Source organism: Panthera tigris, chromosome B2 (genome assembly GCF_018350195.1).
Source record: "Panthera tigris isolate Pti1 chromosome B2, P.tigris_Pti1_mat1.1, whole genome shotgun sequence".
NCBI classification, from domain to species: Eukaryota; Metazoa; Chordata; class Mammalia; order Carnivora; family Felidae; genus Panthera; species Panthera tigris.
Genome location: NC_056664.1, coordinates 147,595,358 through 147,616,088, shown reverse-complemented (window position 1 = coordinate 147,616,088; position 20,731 = coordinate 147,595,358). Strand labels below are relative to the sequence as shown.

At 44.1% G+C, this 20,731-nt stretch overlaps 1 pseudogene; it reads left to right on the top strand.

The window, feature by feature from the left end:
- LOC102953282 overlaps positions 1-10,416 on the top strand; it is a 49,083-nt pseudogene extending 38,667 nt beyond the window's left edge.
- The last annotated feature ends 10,315 nt before the right edge of the window (positions 10,417-20,731 follow it).

The window sequence follows — 20,731 nt, the reverse complement described above, 5'->3', positions numbered from 1 at the left end:
GGTGATTGGGGGTTGGGAGGGAGACTAGCATTTTCCATGCAACACCTTTCTGTGTGTTTGTTTTCTTTTTTAACAAAACACATGTCCCTTGACGATTCCTCAGTCCCTGAGCGCTCAGAGATGTGACGCCATCTGATATGACACTTTGATTCACTGTCAGTGGGCCCTCCTAGGGCTTGGGACTCTTTTCTAGTCCTGAGAAGAAAAGCCTACCTTTTTTTTTTTTCTTTGTGATTCTGCATTTAGCTTTGCTTTGTTTTTATTTGGTAATATTTTTATTGTAATGTTCTCATGGAGATTGAAACTAAGATCTCGCCAGGATTCCTTTTTTGAGCAGAGAAATTGTTTTCTTCAGATGTTACTATATCTGTGAGTACTTTCTGGAATTATATCATAAGAAAAAATCAATCACATTATAGATTAAGGACAGTCTTTTCACCTACAAGGAGCTGGTGTCTGTAGAGTCCCCCACAATGCTTGAGGGTAGCGTGCTACGTGAATAGCTTGTTATATTTAGATCGCGCACACAAACTCACAGAGGCTGAAGTGCTAAGAAGTGGGCTAGATAGTTCTTAGAATAGAGCACGGAGGCCCCTTTCTCTTCTCAATTCCGTGTTAGAAAATGCTCTATAATCTTTGTTTAGATATGAGACACTCTGCTCACAAACTTGCTAATGTTTTTACATTTTTATTTGAATGTGATTTCTATGATTATGTGCTTTCCAAGATTTTCACAGGGTATAAAAAAAAAACTATTAGCAGTTAAACTTTTGCTTAATTTTAGTTACACGCTTGGCAGCATATAGGGTATATCCAGCCAGAAGTCTGCATATACTCTTTTCTTTGGCAGAGAAAAAGGAAGGGATTCTAGCAACATGCATCACTGTTTAAATTAACCTATACAAATTACCACAAGCACTATATCTCAACTTTTTCCTTTTTTGATATAGGTTATAGTTTCAACGGACCATCCCGTCGACTCTAAAATTCATGTGCGTGGTTTGGCGGGGGACAGACTCTGGCTGTCCGATGGTAGAACCATCAGCTACTTGTGGGTATTTGAATTTGACTTAATTAAAAGTAGATAACATTAAAAATGTAATTCCTCAGCTGGTTTGGCCACCTTTCAAGCACCCGGTAGCCCCCTATGATGGCCACACGTATGGGCAGCACAGGTCTAGAACATTCCATCATCACAGAAAGTGCTACCGGGCAGCGTTAGTCTAGAATATACATACTTCATAAACAGGGCTGAAATGGAAATGTTTCCATGATAATTTTTAACTTGTAATGAAGACAAAGACGCAGTTTCATGTAGATTCTTTGTGGACCAGAAACCGAAATACACATACGAACTTGACAGTTTGCTTCGTACTGTTTTCACTTAGCATGTAACATACTTGCCTTTGTGGAACTCAATGCCTGTGTGTTTTGTCTGGCTTTCATTTAGACAAAGGGAGGAAAGTGTGAGAATAACAAAGATGATTACATGGTCACAGTGTTTCTCTGGCTTAATATCGAAAAATCTGGTTCAAACGCGGACGCAGCAAGGCTTTGGGTGGGGTTAGTACGTTAACTGCCCTTCGTTGACGTTCAAGGAAAACTGATTTCACAGACCAGTCTGGACTCCTTATCTTTTTTCCCCTAGTACTCTTTGGATTTCTAGCCCTACGTTATCATTATTGACATATTTGTCATTTGTTTGTGACAGGTTAAGCTTCAAAAGTTCTTCGAAATACCACACGATAGGATTCTTTCCATAGGTGTTCTGACGCTATTAAGGCATAATCTTGCATTTCCCTATAAATATGGAAATGTTTGAGAGATAAATGAAGCAATTTTTATTTATTTTTGAGAGAGAGAGAGAGAGAGAGAGCGCACGAGTGGGGGAGATGCAGAGAGGCAGACAGAGGATCTGAGGCGGGCTCTGTGCTGACAGCAGAGAGCCTGACGCGGGGCTTGAACTCACCAACCGTGAGATCATGACCCGACCCAAAGTCGGATGCTCAATCAACTGAGCCCCCCAGGTGCCCCAAGTGAGCACATTTAAAACAAATGACTACCTTATACCACATACCAAAATTACCCCAAAATAGATCAAAGGCCTTAATGTAAAAGCTAAAACTATAAAGCCCTTAGAAGAAACATAGATGTAAACTGTGTGGCTTCAGTATAGACAATGCTTTCCTACATAGGACAGTGAAAGCACAGACATCGAGGGAACAAACGGAAACCAGGCCTCATCGAAATCAAAGATGTTTGTACTTCAAAACACATTATCAAAATGAGAAGACCAACCCACAGGTGGGAGGGCATATTTGCAAATCACAGGATCTACTGTCTGGAATATATAAAGAGCTCTTGGGCTCAACAATAAAAAGACAAATGTTAGTAGTTAAAAATGAATAGGTATTTCTCTCAGGAAGACACACAAATAAATGGCCAATACGCACATGAAAAGATGCTCAACACCCTTAGTCATAGGTAAATGCAAATCAAAATCACCATGAGACACTCCTTCGCACCCATTAGGATGGTTAACATGAAATATACAGGCATCAAATGCCAGCAAGGACGTGGAAAAATTGGAACCCCTTGTGCACCATTGATGGGAAAGGAAAAATGGTGCAGCCACTATGGAAAGCGGTGTGGCAGTTTCTCGAAGAGTTAAACATACAGACACCCTATGGCCTCCCAGTGCCACCAGTAAATATATACCCAAGACCGTTGAAATTGTGCATTCACGTGAAAACTCATATTGGAGCGTTGCTAGGAGTAATGGGAGAATAGCACCAAAGTGGAAAGAGCCCAAATGTCTATCTCCCGGTAGGTAGATCAACAAAATGGGATCTGTTCACACCATGGAGTGTTATTCAGCCATAAAAAGGAGGAAGCACCGATAACATGCTGCAGCATGGATGAGCCTTAAGAAGACCATGCCAAGCGAAAGAAGCCCGTCACAGTGACCACCCACTGCATGATTCCACTTACATGAAGGGCCTGGGGTGGGCGGAGCCACAGAGACGGACGTAGGCGAATGATTGCCAGGAGCTGGGCACAGAACGGACAGAGAGTGAATTCTCACCGGTGTGGCCTCTCCCTTGGGGGTGAGGCATGTCCTGCAAGTAGATGGTGGTAATGGCCACACAGCCTTGGGAGTGTACAGACCCCACTGAATAAGGTGTGCTTTTAAAGGGTGCATCTGATGCTCTGTAGGCATATATTATATCCCGATCAGATATTTTATTTTTTATTTATTTTTTAAATGTTTGTTTTTGAGAGAGAGAGCGAGAGAGAGAGAGAGAGAGAGAGAGAGAGAGACAGAGCACAAGCAGGGAGGGGCAGAGAGAGAGGGAGACCCAGAATCGAAAGCAGGATCTAGGCTCTGAGCGGTCAGCACAGAGCCCGACGGGGGGCTCGAACCCACGGACCACGAGACCGTGACCTGAGCCGAAGTCGGATGCTCAACCGACTGAACCACCCAGATGCCCCGCAATCAAATATTCTAAAATAAAGGTACATTTACATGGACATAATTCTTGGTTTCTCTCTGTGACCCCTTAAGCTCATAACAAGTCATTTGTTTGCAGGGCCATCTGACCCAACCGAGGGAAAGAATCTAAGCACAAGTGGCAAAACGTAAGGAGAGGTGTTTTGGGGTAGAAGGCATCTCTTTTCACTTGAGCTAAAAGTGTGAATTAGAAGTGGAGTGTGCTGTTTGTGAGCCAGCCAATTCAATTAGAAAACAACGAGAAGTTTGAAAGACTCGAGTAGTTAGCATCTTTTTAAGTCAAAATCGCCCGTTATATAATCTTTCAACGGCTGCACAGAAGAGCCCTGAGTCACATAGCGTTCCCACACGTGTCCAAAGTTTGAAATAAATGGGATGATTCTGTGCGGCCTGGCAAACCGTGAAGCACATTTCTTTCCATTTATTCGTCTCCATCTTTGCATCTGTATTTAAATACCCCCGTGCCTGCAGGTCTGGCGACTTCATTTCCTGGGTTCTATAAAATCCCAGCCCGGACAGACAGCATGCAGGAAGTGGTTTTCCACATGACATGTAAGCAGCAAGACAGAGGGCATAAAACAATAAACAGCCCGACTAGTTTGCAGAACACAATTGCATGCAGAATCGACCTTAATTTGCAGACGCCTTCGGATTATCTGCTAGGGTTTCCAGGCCACTGTCTACACTTTCTGTGGGGCTTTCCAGCTGGGCACGAAACCAAATTAACAAACCAGACTTCAAACAAGGCTCTTCTGAGGCCCTGTAAGCAACGTGTTAGTAGGTACCATAAGCATATACAAGGATGAACCTGCCTATCAGGAAAAGTGTGCTCTTTCCAGGCTCGACGTTTTATTTTGAGGTGCAAAAGCGGCTGGCAGCAAACCCCTTTCTCGTGGCTCCAGTCTTCATGGCCTGTCAGTAACGGTGGCTGTTTTCTCGTACCCGTGTTCCTTGACACTCTCACCCGGGATTATACTGCAGAGACAGTGGCCACGGGGACGGGGACTGTACAATAAGGTAGAGGGACAGGTGCCAGCAGTTAGGAGCTAAGGACAGGTGTGTGGCCATTTACCTACTGGGATTTTATTGACGTCTTTAAAAATATTTTCTTGTGCTTTCAGAGGAGATGTTTTAGAAAACTAAACTAGATTTTTATGTTTTTCAGTTTTATTTATTTGTTTTGAAGGAGAGAGAGCACAAGTGGGGTAGGGGCCGAGAGAGAGGGGGAGAGAGAGAATCCCAAGCGGGCTCGGCACTGTCAGCGTGGAGCCCGAAGCGGGGCTTGAACTCACAAACCTTGAGATCGTGACCTGAGCCGGAATCTAGGGTCGGACGCTTAATTGACTGAGCCACCCAGGCGCCCCTAAACTAGATTTTTCAAACCAAAAGCAGAAAGTTTTCCACAAACTTCACTGTTTAAAGTAATGGCCATAGAATATTTTTAAAAGGCTGTATCTGGGGCGCCTGGGTGGCTCAGTCGGTTAAGCGGCCGACTTCGGCTCAGGTCATGATCTCGCGGTCCGTGAGTTCGAGCCCCCCGTCGGGCTCTGTGCTGACAGCTCAGAGCCTGGAGCCTGTTTCAGATTCTGTGTCTCCCTCTCTCTAACCCTCCCCTGTTCATGCTCTGTCTTTCTCTGTTTCAAAAATAAATAAAACGTTAAAAAAAAAAAGGCTGTATCTAAACTCTGTAGATTTCCCCAAAGGGATAGTAATCACAGTAATATCGCCTCATCTACAGGGCTTGATTTTTTTTTTTTTTTTTTGCAAACAGATTTTTGGCACTAGAATATATTAAAACCAGTGTGATTTCCTAAATTGGTTTGTAATGATACCTCTCATTTCTTGAGCGCATCTGAGGAAAATGCTAATATTCCTTCTTTTCCAGGTGGGAGAACTGAGATTCAAAATGATAAGTAAAATGCCCAAAGACAACCGCTAAGAATCAAAGCAGAGATTCGGATCCCGGGTCTTCCCCTGGCACAGCCCAAACGTTTAATCCCCCTGCCGCACTGCTCCAACCACAGGTTTTCTCCTACAGTCTATGCTGACCTGGATTTTGTCACATAAAGGCAGCATTTCAAGGTAGTCAGGCACGCTGTTAACGCACTCCGCCATGCGCTAGGTGAGGGGGATCTCGGGCCTCAGTTTCTTCATGTATAATATGGGGAGTAATGAAATGGAAGTTATTATTTCTACCTTCCGATTGTCGTCAAGCTGCGTTGCTCTCAGAACAGCACTGGACCACAGACGCATTCATTCAGACGTAGCTGTTACTGTGGGCGAAAGGTTTTCTGTGCCTCCAGCTCAAGGTCAGACCAGGTGGAATGCGCAATGCTGAAACATTTGTGTCCTTCAGTGCAAGTGTGAGTAACACAAAGCCACTTAAGTAGGACTGGATGCTACTCTTTAAAACCGTATGATGGGGGCGCCCCGGGGGGGCTCAGTCGCTTAAGCATCTGACTTCGGCTCAGGTCATGATCTCGCAGTTCGTGAGATCGAGCCCTGCTTCGAGTTCTGTGCTGATGGCTCGGAGCCTGGAGCCTGCTGCGGATTCTGTGTCTCTTTCTCTCTGCCCCTCCCTCGCTTGTGCTCAGTCTCTCTCTCTCTCAAAAATAAATAAACATTACAAAAAATAGTAAAACCTTATTGTTTGGCTAGACAGATAGGGCAGAAAAATATGAAATGAATAGCGATATGAAATATTTGAACGAAATCCCCAAAATACAAGAACTCTCACAGTGGGATTTTCAGGAGAAAAACATTTTGGCGATGTCTTTAAGGAAAGAAGAAACAGGTGAACCAATGGCCCTCTGGAGAGTTGCTGACCAGTAGTGTGAATACTGGGCTGGGGGGGAGGGACCCCGGACACGGGCCGTCCTCCAGTAACTGTGCAAACGTCCCAGCTGCTAATGAGTGCTGACTGTGTCCTACAAATCCTGATCACATATGGGTCAGTGAGTCACCAGATTTTAGACCAAGCCTTGTGTTCGTCTGTGGCCAATTTTTGGCATAAACAATTTCCTTTATTCTCATTCCCAGACTTTAAAAGTTTTTGTCATTGCTGGAGTAGGTTCCTTTTTTCTTTTGCTTTCCCTCCTTCCCCTTTTCTTTGTTCTTTTCCTTCCTTGCTCCTTTCCTTCCTTGCTCCTTTCCTTCCTTGCTCCTTTCCTTCCTCCTTACTCTCTGTTGTGTGCAAGACCTTGGGGGAATCTCCATGTCTGAAACATTCGCAGCAGGAGTGTGGGACACCCGCTGTTGGGGAGAGAGGGCCACTGTCCCCAGAGCTGGCTGAGAAAGCTGAATATAGGCCACGTAGAAAAGGGTGCTAATTATTTGCCTGAGAACAATTATGGGTGAGTGACAAAGCTTTTCCCAGTCTAACGTGACAGAAGAAAAAGAATGCATAGTGAAATTTTCACAGAGTGATACTTACAGACTAGCAGTTGCTGTATGTTTGTGTTCTAATTCACTGAATTTGCAACGATCCCTTGTATGATGTGACTGTAAAACATAGTTACAGAACAGGTTTACAAAACTGGAAATTGGCTTTCTTGTGTCTCCCCCAGCCCCACCATCTTTTCTTTAAAATGTTTCTGAACTCTAAACATCTGGTAACCACTGATCGTGAGTGGTAATGAACCTTTAAAAAGGTGTTATTTAGAAAGGCCACACACTGGATTTCCACGAGGGGTGGAAGCAGATGGTCATTGACTAGGCACACAGCTCCTTCCGGTCACTGACCGTAGTTCTGGCCACACAGCGGATGTATTGTTTAAATATTTATAGGGGCGTCTGGGTGGCTCAGTCGGTTAAGCATCCGACTGTAGATTTTGGCCCAGGTCGTGATCTTGCAGTGCCTGAGTTCGGGCCCCATATTGGGCTCCATGCTGGTAGTGTGGAGCCTGCTTAGCTTTCTTTCTCTCTGCCCCTCCCCAGCTCTCTCTTTCTCTCTCTCAAAGTTAATATATAAAGTTTAAAGAGAAAGTTAAAAAATGGAACAAAATATTGATATCATAGTTTACATCTCATTTTTCTTTGAAAAAAATGATATTTTGTTAACTGCTGTATTAATTATAGCAGATATAATAACATGCATATGGCTTATAATTACATATTAATTATTCGCATCAAAACACCAAGCTTTTTATGTTTATAATAACGGAGCCTGCTTTTTTAATCTGCTATTTTTAAGCATCTAGTTGTGACATGATATCTTAACCTCATGTTGACCATTTTGAATCTAAAGAAAAAGCCAGAGGCGCCTGGGTGGCTCAGTTGGTTAAGTGTCCGACTCTTGGTTTCAGCTCAGGTCATGATCTCACAGTCTGTGGGATCAAGCCCCACGGCAGGCTCTGTGCTGAGAGCATAGAGGCTGCTTGGGATTCTCTCTCTCCTTCTCTCTCTGCCCCTCCCCTGCATTCTCTCTCTCTCTCTCTCTCTCTCCATCAATAAAGAAACATTTTTAAAAAATAACAACAAAAAAGAGAAAAACCAGACTTGTATATCAAGCAAAACTGAGGGGAAATTGAAAAACATTCTTACAAAATTATGAAGGACCCAGCAGAGATCTTGCCGGTGACCCGCTGACAGAGTAAAGAATATTAACTGACAGGGGAATTATTATCTGATACCGTTCCCCTGACTTCCCAAGGTCATTACTTGACTTACTTCGTGTGTGTGAATTTCTGGGGCATTTACATTTTCTAGCTGCAGTGGGAAATGTAACGTCCCTTCTTACCTTCCTGTGTTTTCAGTCATCTCTATGAGATTGAGCGTAAACTTTTTGGGGCAGACCAGAAATGGGCTTTGAGGCCAACTGGCCCCGTGCAGATCCCAAACCCACAACCTCCCAAACCCTGGGCCCCTGGCCCATGGCTTGCCAGCTGTGGGACCTGGGACAAGTCCCTAAATTTCTGTGAACTCAATGATCTCACCTTTAAAATGATCATGATAATGCCAGTTTTAAAGGATTAGATACAAATGGGGCACAATCAGAGGGCACAAGTGTTAGCCCTTAATCTCCCTCCAGTCTGGGAGGCCCCCCTGTTTTATTCTTTTGAATGCATCCAGCAAGATGCTTAGCACACATGCTTCACTCAGTCATCGTTCAATAATATTTATTGAAAACCTGTGAGCAGGTATAATGAGAGAAGCATGGGGAGGAGATCAGCAAACCTGGCCCAGGCCCACTAAACAGCCGTGTGATGTAGGAAGCGTACCCAGGCCTTAACTTTCTCATCTTTAAAGTGGGGCAGTCTAATGAATAATTGCTTGAAGTAGAAAGGGAAGGATGCTGGAAGGGAAGAAGGTAGAGGAAGGAGGAGGAAAGAAGCCAAGGTTGAAATCAATGCTTTCGGTGAACCGTGAGTCCTGAGAAGACAAAAGCCATGTGTGTTTCTAATCCAGAACGTGGCCACAGAGGAGAGTTAATTCATATGGAACTGTTTGCTTCTAAGTTAGGTTTCATCATTCAAAATAAAGGAAAGAAACATTAAAATACGTTTTTCTAAAGGGAGCAGCATGACGGTGCGAACCAGTGCCCTTGGGAAATCCAGTGGTCGCGTCTGGCACAAAGGCAAAGCCACGGATCACCTGACCGCATCCACGGCAGGCCTGAGCTTGGAGAAGCACCGGGCACGCCAGGAGCGCTCATGAAATGTCAGTTACGATGACGATACTAATAATTATAACATCAGTTATACATATTTTATATATATAGTTAGACATATAATACCAGCGTCATTAACATCACCCTGCTGGCTGGGATACACAAACATTATCCTTCTATTAAATATACGGTGCATCGTAAATTGCCCCTTTATATGTAATGAGACGCCTCCTGGAAATAAAGTTTGAGTAGAGAGCACTTAGGAACCTTAGAACTTCACAGTAAACAACTGGATGAAAAGTGCCCACCGACAAAGCCAAGAAACAGGTTCGAACCTTGTAGAGTCAGTAGCAGATGGGACACGGAAGGATGGTGACGAATATCCGGGGGGAAGCGCAATCCTCGCGCATGTTTTTTCTTTAACGTTGGCATTGGCGCAGCAGCCAATTCCACGTTTGGGAACAACTAGCTTGGAAATGAGTTTTGAGGAATCAGTAGGCGGAGGTGCGTGCGGGGAGTTCTCCCCGCGGCCGCAGGGAGCGGCCCAGGGACCGGCTGGGGGACTGGCTGGCCTTCCGCTCACTTGCTTCCGGGCTGGGAGACAGTGGAGGAAGAATGAATGAAATCACAGTTAAACTCCAGGGATAGGAAGCGTGTGCTGCTGCGGCCTGGGGTCTCTGCTGCGCCCCCTCGGAGCTCCTCTGTGCCACACTGTCCCCTGCGCCTGGCTGGAGGGCCTGTGCTGATAGAAACTTCGGGAACATCAACCTGCGGTTATGCCCGAGTCTCTTCGCAGCGCTCATGGAAGATGGAAACAAGCCGCCAGCTCTGCTTCCCTGCAGAGCCCAGCCCCCAGAAATGACGTCAGGCTCCCCGGGCGGCGTGTCCAGCCTCCCGTCCAGTCCCCCAAGGATTTCTTCTCTGTGATCCTTGAAAAAGAAAGTTTATCGGCCATGCGATCCCTCGCCACTGTGAAGCTGGAGCCCCTGGAGATGCTGAGAAGGCGTCCAGGGAGCTGTGGGTGCGCGTCTGGCCACGGGATGAAGAACCACGGAGAGCCAGAGCATCCTGGCCGCCGCAGAGAAGGCTGGCGCCTCTACAGAACCCTCCCGGGGACTTCTGGAGACGATCTCGACACCAAAGGTGAAGAGGGAGCTGGAGGAGACCTCGAGGCAGCCCGCAAATACGGGGCCTTTGGGCTGCCCGTCCGCCTGGCGCATCTGGACGGCCAAAGCCATGTGCTGTTGGGCTCGGCCTGGATGGAACACTGGGACACCGGCTGGGAGAGAAGCCATAAATGCCAGACTTTAAGGATGGGCAAGGGGAAACAAACTACCACAATCAAACAGCAGACCGTGTGCTTACCCTTCTTCTACCATGTGACGCTAGGAATCTGGTTTCCCTGTCTGACAGAGGCTCCTCTGTGGCCCTGGGGATGCCGGGGAGGGGGCTGTGTGGGACACCCTCTGCCTTTCGTCTCATGGCTGCTCTTACTTCCGTGCCTCACAGATGCCTTTCAAGAGCCCCAAGCTCTGCGTCCCCCAGAATAAGCCTAATGCCGTCAGGCGTAAAAAATATATCACACCCCAAGATGAGAAAGCTTTGTGACTGGGCAACTCTTGCTGTATTGACTGTACATGGAAAGAGAAGGAAGTAAAATAACGTAAGGGGTGTCTTCGGTCCTTAAAAAGAAAACACTTCTAGAGAAGAGTCGTGGGGTTAGATCGCATACGATTTATTCTAGAATCAGAATCCCTTTAGGTGCAAAATTAAAAAACAAATTAGCATTGATTGGACACGTTGATTTTTATCAATATGTGCAATTGAGCACAAAATGATTTTATATGAGGTGGAACAGAAACAGAATTTCTTCCCGGATGTGGTTTAGAGCTCACCTTTCAGCCCACCTCAAGTCTAGTTTAATAAACATGAAAAAGATGAGAGTAGAAAAGTAATTAAAGCCACCGCGGAGGCCCAGGGACCTACGTGATCTGGGCACTTCACAAACTGCTCTGGGTGTAATTTTCCACACTTTCAGTGAAGAGATTGGACTAGTTCCCCTTCAGGGAAGGTCTTTTCAGACGTGGCTATTTCATGATCTATCCGATAGGTGAAGAACTCGGCCAGCTGCAAATGGTCTTTGGAAACCCATGAACAAGGCGATGCGTTGTGGCATGCTAATCCTTAATACTCTTTTCTTCACCTTGGGAGTGGGCTTGCGCCTTTGGGGCCACGTTGTCACAGAGCGGCAGGAGACAAACCGAGGTCTTAGAGAGCCCGTCGCTTCTCTCCTTGCGAAAAAGGCAACGCACCATGTGCCGGGCCCCACTGAGGGATGGTTTGGCCCCGAAAAGTGGGCAGGTCCTCGCTTGGCCGGACCCCATCATCTCATGCCAAGTGAGAATCCATGGATTCAAGATGTCCCCGCACCTTTATTCCTGCATTGCATTTGTCATGCGTCACGACGCTCACCTCTGTCAGGAAGTAGCCTGGGACACTTGAATACCATCTAAGGTTATTAAAAACACCCCAAAGTCTGCGTGAAACACTTTGTTCTGTGTCCCATCTTCTTTCTAAAATGCATTTTTGGACATGTCCCAAAAAGTTTCCCCCCCTTCACCTGGGCAGAACTGCCCGAGTGACGAAGTCTCACAACCGCTGCGGGCATCACGGAATTGTCCCCATCTCGAGAAGCGGGCACGGGGTTCCCAGGGCCCCTTCCTCTCGCCAGCGGCCAGCACACCGTGGGCATCACATCACACCGTCTGCTCAGACGTCTGCACTTACAGCAACTTAAGCCTGTCTGGTATCTTTTCATTTTGCTGTAAGTAAATGAATGTTTTCCAAACCTCACGACATGGTAAGGGGAAGTCGCACCAGACCTCAAGGCAACAGATGCCATGCCTGTCTAGAATAAGGGACTGAGGTGCAGACCTTGAGTAAACCAGATTGGGCGACAAGGTTGGCGATGCACGAACCTTCTGAAAGAGCCTCGTCAAAGAAACAATACACATGAAGGTCCAATTTCCTGCCATTTTTTGGGGGATTTTTCCTCTGGAGAACTACAAATGAGCCTGAAAATTATTAGAAACCAGGGGCGCCTGGGTGGCTCAGTTGGTTGAGCGTCCAACTTCAGTTCAGGTCATGGTCTCTCGGTTCATGGTTTCGAGCCCCGTGTTGGTCTCTGTGCTGACAGCTTGGAGCCTGGAGCCTGCTTCGGATTCTGTGTCTCCCTTTCTCTCTACGCCTCCCCTGCTTGTGTGCCCTCTCTCTCAAAAATAAATAAACATTTAAAAAAATTATACATCAAAATAAGCATATCATTTTTTCAGAAGAAAAATCAAACTTATAAACTTGCTAATTCCCTTTAAATTATTTTATAAATCAGTATTCCAATAAACATATGCAAATTATTTTTAAGAAGATAAGGTGATTCTAAAGCTCACATGGCAAAATAAATACATTGAAAGTTGCCCTACAGAAATAAAACCTCAGTAATTAAAACCACAATAAAGGCATATGATACACCTAATTCAGTGCAGGAGAATAGAAAGTCCAGAAGTAGGCCCAAACACATGAGAGAATTTTGTATCCCCTGAATGGACTGGTCAATAAATGGTATCAGAAAATACTGCTGGGGCACCTGGCTGGCTCACTCAGTTAAGCATCCGACTTCAGCTCAGGTCATGTTCTCTCGGTTCATGGTTTCGAGCCCCACGTAAGGCTCCGTGCTGACAGCTTGGAGTCTGGAACCTGCTTCGCATTCTGTGTCTCCCTCTCTCTGTTCCTCCCCCGCTCACACTCTGTCTGTCTCTCTCTCTAGAATAAATATGTTTTAAAAAATTTTTAAAGAAAATGTTGTTGCCATCTAGAAAAAACCCATACATGAATCTATATTTCATGCTGCACCTCAGGATTAATCCCAAATGAATAAAGGATTTAAATTTAAAAAAAGTCATCAAAAATCTAGAAGAAATATAAGAATTCTTTTATAAATGCAGCAAAGTAATGGCCTTTCTAACTGTATTTGAAAAATCAGAAGACATGATTCCAAAACCAGACAGAAACCCCACTGAAAAGGAGAACTATAGACCAATTTCCCTGATGAACATGGATGCAAAAATCCTCAACAAGATATTAGCCAACCGGATCCAACAATACATTAAAAAAATTATTCACCACGACCAAGTGGGATTTATACCTGGGATGTAGGGCTGGTTCAATATCCACAAAACAATTAATGTGATTCATCACATCAATAAAAGAAAGGACAAGAACCATATGATCCTCTCAGTAGATGCAGAGAAAGCATTTGACAAAATACAGCATCCTTTCTTGATAAAAACCCTGAAGAAAGTAGGGATAGAAGGATCATACCTCAAGATGATAAAAACCATATACGAGCAACCCAACGGTAATATCATCCTCAATGGGGAAAAATTGAGAGCTTTCCCCCTAAGGTCAGGAACAAGACAGGGATGTCCACTCTCGACACTGTTATTCAACATAGTATTGGAAGGCTTAGCCTCTGCAATCAGACAACACAAAGAAATAAATGGCATCCAGACTGGCCAGGAGGAGGTCAAACTTTCACTCTTCGCAGATGACATGATACTCTATATGGAAAACCCAAAAGATTCCACCAAAAAACTTCTAGAACTGATTCATGAATTCAGCAAAGTTGCAGGATATAAAATCAATGCACAGAAATCAGTTGCATTCCTATACACCAACAATGAAGCAACAGAAAGAGAAATCAAGGAATCGATCCCATTTACAGTTGCACCAAAAACCATAAAATACCTAGGAATAAATCTAACCAAAGAGGTGAAAAATCTATACACTGAAAACTATAGAAAGTTTATGAAAGAAATTGAAGAAGACACAAAGAAATGGAAAAAGATTCTATGCTCCTGGATAGGAAGAACAAATATTGGTAAAATGTCGATACTACCCAAAGCAATCTACATATTCAATCCTATCAAAGTAACACCAGAATTCTTCCCTATCAAAGTAACACCTATCAAAGTAACACCAGCATTCTTCACAGAGCTAGAACAAATAATCCTAAAATTTGTATGGAACCAGAAAAGACCCCAAATAGCCAAAGCAATCTTGAAAAAGGAAACCAAAGCAGGAGGCATCACAATCCCAGACTTCAAACTATACTACAGAGCTGTAATCATCAAGACAGTATGGTACTGGCACAAGAACAGACCCTCAGATCAATGGAATAGAATAGAGAACCCAGAAATGGACCCACAAACATATGGGAAACTAATCTTTGACAAAGCAGGAAAGAATATCCAATGGAATAAAGACAGTCTCTTCAGCAAGTGGTGCTGGGAAAACTGGACAGCAAAATGTAGAGGAATGAACCTGGACCACTTTCTTACACCATACCCAAAAATAAACTCAAAGTGGATGAAAGACCTCAATGTAAGACAGGAAGCCATCAAAACCCTCGAGGAGAAAGCAGGCAAAAACCTCTTTGATCTTGCCCGCAGCAATTTCTTACTCAACATGTCTCTGGAGGCAAGGGAAACAAAAGCAAAAATGAACTACTGGGACCTCATCAAAATTAAAAGCTTCTGCACAGCGAAGGAAACAATCAGCAAAACTGAAAGGCAACTGACAGAATGGGAGAAGATATTTGCAAATGACATATCGGATAAAGGGTTAGTATTCAAAATCTACAAAGAACTTCTCAAACTCAACACCCAAAAAACAAACAATCCAGTGACGAAATGGGCAAAAGACACGAATAGACAATTTTCCAAAGAAGACATCCAGATGGCCAACCAACACATGAAAAAATGCTCCACATCACTCATCATCAGGGAAATACAAATCAAAACCACAATGAGATACCACCTGACACCTGGCAGAATGGCCCACATGAATAACTCAGGCAACAACAGAGGTTGGCGAGGATGCGGAGAGAGAGGATCTCTTTTGCACTGTTGGTGGGAATGCAAGCTGGTGCAGCCGCTCTGGAAAACAGTATGGAGGTTCCTCAAAAAACTAAAAATAGAACTACCCTATGACCCAGCAATTGCACTACTGGGCATTTATCCAAGGGATACAGGTGTGCTGTTTCGAAAGGACACATGCACCCTGTTTATAGCAGCACTATTGACGATAGCCAAAGTATGGAAAGAGCCCCAATGTCCATCGATGGATGAATGGATAAAGAAAATGTGGTTTATATATACAATGGAGTATTACTCGGCAATCAAAAAGAATGAAATCTTGCCATTGGCAACTACGTGGATGGAACCGGAGGGTATTATGCTAAGCGAAATTAGTCAGTCAGAGAAAGACAAAAATCATATGACTTCACTCATAGGAGGACTTTAAGAGGCCAAACAGATGAACATAAGGGAAGGGAAATAAAAATAATATAAAACCAAGGAGGGGGACAAAACAGAAGAGACTCATAAATCTGGAGAACAAACTAAGGGTTGCTGGAGGGGTTGTGGGTGGGGGGATGGGCTCAATGGGGAAGGGGCATTAAGGAATTTACTCCTGAAATCATTGCTTCACTATTACTAACTGATTTGGATGTAAATCTTAAAAAATAAAAAAAATAAAGTTAAATCATATTAAAAAAAAAGAAGATGGCATGAAAGGTATGGTTGATGTTTTTAACTTTGTTTAAAAAGAGAATTCCTCCAATACACCGTAAACAAAGGAAAACAGAAAGGAAAAAATGGAAAAGAAATTGGTAACTCCCACAAGACAACAAGAAAAAGACTGATAACAGAAGAAGGGAGGGGCACAAAAGACACGAACACTGAATTCACAGAAAAGGAAGTAAGAGTGTCCCATGAACATATGAACAGTGCTCATCCTCCCTACTGAGATACCATTTGTCACGTACAACTTGAAAACAACAAGGTTTTAAGAAAATGGGCATAGTCATATATTGCCAGCAAGAACGGTCTGGCCACATCCATCAAAAGTACAAAGATGTATGATGCTTTGAATAGCTTCATTTTTTACCTGTTTTTTTTAAGTTTATTTATTTTGAAAGAGACAGCATGAGTGGGGGAGGAGCAGAGAGAGTGGGAGAGAGAGAGAGAGAGAGAGAGAGAGAGAGAGAGAATCCCAAGGAGGCTCCACACTGTCAGCGCAGAACCCTGCTCAGGGCTCGAACTCACGAACCATGAGATCATGACCTGAGCCGAAATCGAGAGTCAGACACAACTGACCACGCCACCCAGGAGCCCCTGAATAGCTTTAAACCACCTGCCACATGTGCCAATTCACTGTGACGTTGTCCCCAGCAGCAGAGACTAGAAACAACCTAAATGCCCACCAGGGTGGAACTGAAAGTTTGCTCTGTCCATCCACCTGCCCCTCCCCATTGTTACAAAAGGAGTGAAGTCTACATACTGAATCGGAAGGATCTCAAAGATGCGTTATTACGAGACAAATCTACAGTGCTCAACTTTGTGTTGTAACAGAGGGAAGCACATATTCGTATTTGCTTAGATCTGCATAAAAATCTGCAAGGAGACAGAAAAGAAAGCAATAACTGTGCTCAGCTCTTCGGGGGTAGTGGGTAGTAATGGTGAATGGACAGGAGGTGAGCTGTTCATATATGTCTTCTTATCATTTTTTTTTTGAACACTGTGAATGCATAACCTCTCAAAAACTAGGAAAACATTTTTAAAGTAGGAAATCTGCTGGAGAAAAGTGCTTCTGGACATCTTTATCCTCCCCAAAGAACTTACCCAGTCTTTTTTTATATTGATTTTTTAAAAATTATTTCCCCAACATTTCTAGCATATTGTTATTTGAGTCATTGGGGGTTCCATCCAGGGCTGGGCTTCTCTAGAATGCCGAGTTCACATTTCTCCCTGGAACTTGCCACCAGACAGGAACTCCCAACACCGTGCAAAGTCCATCCCAGATGTGCACAGCCACAGTGCCTGGGCGGGGGTGGGGGGGGGGGCGCTCTCCACGTCCTCTGTCTCCATCAGCGAGCGCCACATGGGGTTACGTGGCCAGCTGTCCTGCCTCTTCCAGATGAGTGGCATTTCCCTGTCTCCTGGGGTAGCTCCATTCATTCCCTTTACCCTACTGTTCTGTAGTTTAAATCACTGTTTATCAGCCATTCCTCCAAATTACTAGGTAAAGAACAGCTTTGAAGCTTGTTTGATAATGAAGACTAGACACCCTGCTTTTTGCGCTGTTTTAAGGAAAAGACTGATTCTAATAGCAGTGTCTTTGAGTGATGGTAGAATGACATTTATGGAGAGAAGTCTTTGGAGAAAGACTTGTTTAAACACACAGAGCTTGCTCCTGAGATGCCCAGTCATGTGATCATTTCGGAGCCCTCATTTCCCCAGGCCAACCGTTTATGTTGCGAGTCTTACGAGTAAGTTTAATTAAGCACTTGAAAGGTGGTAACTTGTAATTACTATTTTACAATATGGTGAGAGTCAGGACCCTGTTAGCATGAAATAATAATTGCTAGTAAGCGATTTCATTAAAAGTGCGGCTTTTCACGAGCCGGCACAGAAACACTCAGGACCTGGACCTTCTGAGAACGGTCCCGGGGCGGGGGCGGGGCGGGGGGTGGGGTGCACTGCATGTCAGTTTCATCTGGTTTCCTGTGAACAGAGGACATGAGTACATCGTAAGAGAAGCTTTCTAGAAAAAGAAAAATAGTTATGGGAATTTATTTCTGCTTTGTCCTATCACATCCCGCATGGAGAGTGGAGGGAACTGTCGTTTTTCTTACGTTCTTTCATACCTAAAGTAGAGGAAAAACATTTCTAAGACATGGATGTGGTCCTTTTCCGCCACCACTCCTAGCTTGTGGGTTCACGTTAAAATCAACAAAAATCACACAAGTACTTTCAATGAGATTTTTTGGGGGGCGGGTAGGGCATGGGGATCTTTATTCTTTTTATTTCAGCTTCATTGAGGCATAACTGATGAATAAAATTGTACAACATTTAAAGTGCACCGTGTGGCGATTTCATATTAAAAAGTGATTTGTGCAAAATAAGGAGGATCTGTGGTTGTTGTTAAGTGAGCATTAATACAGATTGTTTTATTATAGTACATAGCCCAGCTCCGTCATGCCTCACTGGCTGAAGCATAAAATAAAATCAGCAACATTGCCTATCAGATGTCCATTCTTCCTAGGCGCCGAAGATATCGATAAGTCATCACTTTCCTGCCATAATGCAGCTTGGAATATTAATTCGCATCACTTTTAAAACCTCTTTTTTTTCCCACTCCTGAAGCCGATTCTTATTAATAATGGCTCCAAAAACACAAGTCTTCAAAGACAGCTGTGAATTTTTATTGTCAATTATCCTTGTCCCCAACTTCCCAGTGGTTTTATTAGTCTTCCTGGAACTTCAAATATTGTGCATTCACTAAGCATGTCTGTGTAGAGAAAACTCTACTTTACTTCTTGGAGCTTCTGTTCAATTTTAAAAATAAACTTTTGTTATTGAAACAACAATTTACTTTTTATAATTGCAGTAAAAAAAAATTCAAGATACAGGCCATCTGAGAGAAGCTTATTCTTGGTGCCCCAGAAATCCGAATTCTGGCTTCATTAAATGATTTGATTCATGATGCACGTTCAGGTTCGGGAGCAAAATAACCTGTATTCTTGACCCCAAAAGGGTGATCACCTAAGTGCTTTACATATTTTATTTACTTGACTCTTGCAACAAGATAATGAAGGAGGTACCATTATTACTGTAACTCCACAGATAAGGAAACTGGGGCTTAAGAGGCTGGGGGCGCCCGGGTGGCTCAGTTGAGTGTCCAACTTGGGCTCAGGTCATGAGCTCGAGCCCCACAGTGGGCTCTCCGCTGCCTGTACAGAGCCTGCTTGGGATCCTGCGGCACCTGGGTGGCTCTGTTGGTTAAGCGTCCGACTCCTGGTTTCAGCTCAGGTCACAATTTTGCGGTTTCTTGAGTTCAAGCCCCGCATCAGGCTCTGCGCTGGCAGCATGGAGCCTGCTTCGGATTTTCTCTCTCCCTCTGTCTCTGCCCCTCCCCCACTCCCACTCTCTCTGTCTCTCTCAAAATAAATAAGCAAACTTTAAAAAATGTTTTTTAATTTAAAAAAATTAAAAAGAGACTACATGACTTGCCAGAGCTCACGGGGTGAGTGGAGAGGAGTGAAGCTGTCTGCTTCCACAACCCATGTGCTTAGCCACCCTTTTAGGTATGTTTTGGCGGCCCGTATCTATAAGAACGGTTGTATTAAAATTTAAACGTACTTTTTTCTAAAACTACTTCTAGAGCGACGTTTGTCTCCAGCAGCATACTGATTTATTATTGGTATTCGTTTCAGGAATATTAGGTCTTCTCTCTCTTTTTTTAATGTTTTTATTTTTGAGAGCAAGAACCAGAGCACAAGCAGGGGAGGGGCAGGGAGAGAGAGAGACACAGAATCCGAAGCGGGCTCCAGGCTCCGAGCTGTGAGCACAGAGCCCAATGCAGGGCTGGAACCCACAAACCGTGAGATCATGACCTGAGTCAAAGTCGGACCTTACCCGACTGAGCCACCCAGGCGCCCTGATCTTCTCTCTTTACCAGGAAAATGTTCTGTTCTGTTTTGTTTTCTGGGAGGATATTTTCAATCTGTGTTTCAAAAACATTGGAGGCTCCGTTCCACAGTCCCTTATTAAGCACCAACTGTGTGCCAGATGCTGGGTTACAAACATGAGTGGTCACCAGCACCTTCAGAAGCCCAGTATCCTGCAGGGAGACAAGTTAGTACATAGTCCAAGGAAGGTGAATTTCGGCTGGTGGCTGGTGACTGAACCAGCCAGCTGTGGGCGGTCATACATGTTCCGGAACCACATAAGAAGTGGTTCTCAAGCTCGCTGTCTCTCACGGAAACACTGCATCGGCCCCTATGCCATATGCACTAGGACAATTCTGGAACTTTCATAGTTGTTAGAAAAAGAGGGAGGCCTAATGATAAAAAACTTATGTGAAACATTTGACAAAGGGACTGCCTATTTGAATTACGTACCTTGCTAGTTTGACATTTGGGAGTTTACGGATATAAGAAAATCAAGTAAATTATTGTATAAGAATTATGGTTTATGCTTTTTTATTTCTGGTTGATTGTCACTATGCTTACCCCAATCCGGGGGGGGGGGGGGAACGGGAGATGTGTGTGACCATTAGCATTTCTGTATATTTCAGTGGAGCAGCATTGTCGATTCCAAGGAGCACCGTGGATTCATGAGATTTGGTCACTTCAAGGAAGATATACAAAATTTTAATATGCGTACAATACACAGTTGTAATGGATTTAGTCAAAATTTAAACAAGTTAGCATCTGTGGTGGAAAAAAAAAAACCCTAAACACTAAAATAACATGTGTCTCTTCTATAAGAAATGAAACCTGAGAGTTTTTAAAATATTTTTATTGAAAACAAAACCAAAATTCTACCCTTGGCTCAGGTCAAGGAGAGCTGTTTACGTGAGCCTTCCACAACGTGAAATAAAAGTCCTCCCTTAGAATTTGTCTGATAAGCCTGCCCCCTCAGGTGGCCTCCGACCAGGAGTGTGGCCCTCGGCCGTGGGGAAGCGCGTTCCCTGCATCAAACCTACAAACC